We start from the raw sequence: 4,587 nt of genomic DNA, 5'->3' as shown, positions 1-4,587 counted from the left end.
CGTTGCAACAATCCGGGGAGGAGAGTGGGGGAGGGGATAGAACGTTGCGACGATCGCGGGGGGGGGGGAAGGAAGGAGAGCGAGGGGGGAGGGGTGGAACGTGGCGAGCCGATGGGAACTTGGGGGAGCCCCCGGGCCGGGCGCTGCGAGAGGGGGGAAAGGGAGGGGGGCGGGAGGAAGTTTGGGGACACCCCCCCCCCCGCTCTCCCCACCAGATGGAACGTTGCTACTGTCTCGAGGGAGGGGACAGAACGTTGCGGCGGGCCGGATGGAACGTGGCCGGCCCAGCGCGAGGTCGGGAGCGGATGGAACGTGGCCGGGGAGCCCCGGATCGAACGCTGCCGCCGGCCGGGGTGGATGCGGGGCTGGGGGGGGGGGTGAACGGTTGGGAACCCCCTGCTGGAACGTGGCGGCAATGTACGCGGTGGGGGAGGGGGGCTGGGGACGTCGGGAAGTCGCCGGAGGTGGGGGGTGGAACGTCGGGAACCCCGATGGAACGTTGAGACAATCTAGGCGGGGGCGGGGGCGGGGGGGGTGGCGGAAGGAACGTGGGGGGTGGAATATTGCCCCCATCGAACGTGACAACCAGCCAGGGAGGAAGGAGGAGACGGAAGGTTGCGAGGATCCGTGGCAGAAGCGGGGCGGGGGGCGACGTTGGGAGCCCCCCCCCCCAATGCAACGCTGTGACGGCCTGGTGGTGTCGGGCCGGGGGGGGGGGGTGGAACCTTGCAACATGGTGGGACGGACCCACGCGTGATCTGGGGCTCAGAACTCCCCCCCCCCCCACCTGCGCGATCTCTCAGCGGCGGCTGCTGCTGGGAGAGTGCCCCGCCCCCGAAGCAGGATGGGGAAGGGATCGGTGCGTCTTTCACCGGGCTTTGCCCCCACTCCTGCAGGCAGCACCCGGGCCCTGGGCCTGTCCCGGTGCACTTGGCAGAGCGGCTGTCCCCTGGTTGTCAGATCTTTGAGCCCAGTGTCCCAGCGGGGCACTAGGGGGCGCTGTGCTGCAGGGGGTGGGAGCTCCCCTGGCAGTCAGGGCTGGACCCAGTGCTCCAGCGGGGCACTTGGGGGGCGCTGTGCTGCAAGGGGTGGGAGCTCCCCTGGCAGTCAGGGCTGGACCCAGTGCTCCAGCGGGGCACTTGGGGGGCGCTGTGCTGCAAGGGGTGGGAGCTCCCCTGGCAGTCAGGGCTGGACCCAGTGCTCCAGCGGGGCACTTGGGGGGCGCTGTGCTGCAAGGGGTGGGAGCTCCCCTGGCAGTCAGGGCTGGACCCAGTGCTCCAGCGGGGCACTTGGGGGGCGCTGTGCTGCAAGGGGTGGGAGCTCCCCTGGCAGTCAGGGCTGGACCCAGTGCTCCAGTGGGGCACTTGGGGGGTGCTGTGCTGCAAGGGGTGGGAGCTCCCCTGGCAGTCAGGGCTGGCCCCGATGCCCCAGTGTGCTGTGGCAGTGTTGTGAATCCATGCTTTGGGATACCTTTTTCTCTTAGCTCTACCTCTCCAGCTAAACTTCAGCATGAATTACTCCATCCTACTTCTCCAAAGCCTTCTAGATAAAGCTGTCTTCACTTCCTGTCCTAAACGGCCGTGTGTCTTTCACTTTGCTGTACAAGCACCCTATCACAGATTTACCCACGGGAGCTCCCAGCCCTTGCTACGTTTCCAAGCAAACCACCCAGCTCAAGTGGTTTGATTCTTCCAGGACATATCTCCAAACCCGCTCCCAACTGATTCTCGTTCCCGTCCTGCTTTTCAGGATCCCCTTGGAGACAAAGAAGATGATCTAACAACTTACGTGGCTTCAAACCACAGCATAACAAGAACCAGTGGCTGGACATTAGAGATAGACAAATTCCAGCTGGAAATAAGACACTGGTTTTTCTCCCTGAGAGGGATTAACCATTGAAACAAACTGCCTGGGGAAGTGTTGGTTAATCCTCTCCATGGCTTCCAGTCAAGGCTGGATGCCATTTGAAATGTTACTGGACTCAGGGCAGGGGGACCAGGGTGAACTCACTGCTCTGGGTTACAAAGGAGGTCAGACTAAATGATGTAATGGTCCCTTCTGCCATTGGACTGGCTGAAGTTGAATTTTGAAAATGCAGGTGATTCACAATTTTCATGGCTGCATCATCGAAACATTTCCTGAATTTATCCTGCCTCCTCTGAGGTGGGGAAATACCAGCCCACTTTTATAGGTGGGGAAACAGAGGCAAAAAGAGAGGCTCATCCAGGGAGTCGTAGAGCTAGGAATTGAACCCACAGCTCTGAGCCCCACTTCTGCCACCAGGCCAGCTTTCCCCAGTGACCCCTTGTGATCACGCTCAGCTGAGAGGCCAATGGTTGAAGAGGCAGAGACTGATGACATGTCTCACCCCAGGTCAGGCATGAGGCAATTACAGGGGAAGATGGCCATGTGACTGGGACTTAGGCGTTCTGGGTTTGATTCCCAGCTCTGCTAGAAACATTGGCAAGTCACCTCATTTGTGCCTTAGTTTCCCCTTCTCTAAAATGAGAATAATTTTGCCTTTGTCTAGACAGATCGTAAGTTCTTTGGAGATGGTCTCTCACTGTTTGTCTGCCTGGAACAACAGGGCCCTGATCTCAGCTCGGGCAGGGACTGTCTCTCTCTGTGGGCATCGCCTGGAACAACAGGGCCCTGATCCCAGCTGGGGCAGGGCCAGTCTCTGTCTGGGCAGCGCCTGGTACAACAGAATCCTGACTTGGGGTTTCCAGCAATATATAAACAGTAACAGTTTTGTCCTATGCGGGTCCTGGTTAAAGATGCTGTCCTGGGCTCTTAACCCCAGTACTTCTGATCAACTAGTATATTTCCCTGTTTGCAATATGTCGTATTGATACTTTCCAACAGCCACTACATTTGCTCATTTAAAAGAAAACAGAAGAAATAAAATATCTCGGTGGAGCAATTGTTTCCTGTTCACCCGGGGTGATAAATGTGGCTATTTATACTTGATGTGCTGCAGTGCGGTGTTCGCTGTGCTCAATGTGCTTTTCAACAACTCTGCCAGGTCCGGGGCTGAGGGCAGGGGGCTAAGGCAGTGGGGATCTGGGTCTCAGCCCTTCAGGAGGTCAGACTATCATGGTCCTTTGAACTGAGAGATCAGTGGCACAGTCCCCCCTGCAGAGGGCGCTCTGGGGATCAGCATGGAGAGGGGTGTTTCCCCACCTACCTACCCAGGAGTTAGCTGCAGAACAGTGGGCCAGTCTAGCGCCATGCCCTGCTTTCCCATATCAGATCAGAGCCATGGGCCCACCGAGCCCGGTTCCTGCCTGCCTGGATCAGAACAAAGAGCCCCTCGAGCCTGTGTCCCAAGCTCCCTGCTGCATCAGATCAGACCAATGGGCCCATCTGCCCTGGTATCCTCCCTGCCAACCTGGATCGGACCAACAGCTCAGCTTATACACCATGCTTCTGTGCCAGGGATCCATTTTTAAGGGGAGCTCTGGGGGCACCCACCGACTCAAAAAGCCCAAACAGTGCCACTCTGTCACAGCCTTGCCATTGTAACCACTGGAGTGCCCTCTGCTGCCAAGAGAACCCAGGAGTCCTGATTCCCAGCAGCCCCCAATGTTGTCCACTAGTTACGTGGAATCCTGACTCCAAGCCCCGCTGCTCAAACCACGAGACCCTCATACCCACACAAGTCCATTGCAAAGTGCTGCATAACCACCCAAAAGGCAGTTCCTGCCCGCAAAAACTTCCAATCCAGGACAAGCGCTGGGGACGGATGGGAGCAATGGGCATGACGAGCAGTGGTCTCAGCTGCCCACGCATGGCAAGGTTTTTGAAGGTATTCTGGCAAAGGAGGACAGTGGGGGTGGATGCCGGTGTGGACCCTCCCCTCCTCACGGAGCTGTCAAGCCATCTGCTCTCCTCCAGCCCTGGCATAGAGGTTTTTCGTTAAGCTGTCTAAATCCCTCTGTATTTGCTGGTTTGTGCTGGGTTTGTGGCATTAGCTGGGGGTGGAATTGCCTCCTGCCTGGGCTTGTGTGGTTGGCCCCTGAGCATCAGTGACCCAACCAGCCTCGGAGGGAAGGCAAAAGCTAAAGTAGAGGCTGAGGTGGCGAGAACCCAGGAATCTTGGGTCTCGGTAACATCGTCTTGCTGCACTAACCCCCTACACTCTGCTCCCCTCCCACAGCTGGGAGGGGAACCCAGGAGTCCTGACTCCCAACCCTCAGCCAAATCTTACTCCCCTCCCAGAGCTGGAATTGAACCCAGGCGTCCTGACCTGCGGCCTCCCGTGCTCTAGTCACTAGGCCCCAGTCTCCTCCCATTGTGAGGCCTGGCTTCCAAGCCTGGCCTTGCTATTGCAGTTGAAAGAAAAAATAGATTTGTTTTGAAAAAAAATTCTCGCTTTTCCTACATGTTGCCACTAGGTGGCGAGACAGCTGAGTGTAAAAAATAAAAAGAAAAGGAGGACTTGTGGCACCTTAGAGACTAACCCATTTATTTGAGCATGAGCTTTCGTGAGCTACAGCTCACTTCATCGGATGCATACCGTGGAAACTGCAGCAGACTTTATATACACACAGAGAATATGAACCAATACCTCCTCCCACCCCACTG

Source organism: Lepidochelys kempii, chromosome 24 (genome assembly GCF_965140265.1).
Source record: "Lepidochelys kempii isolate rLepKem1 chromosome 24, rLepKem1.hap2, whole genome shotgun sequence".
Taxonomy (NCBI): Eukaryota; Metazoa; Chordata; order Testudines; family Cheloniidae; genus Lepidochelys; species Lepidochelys kempii.
This window is presented reverse-complemented; position numbering follows the sequence as displayed.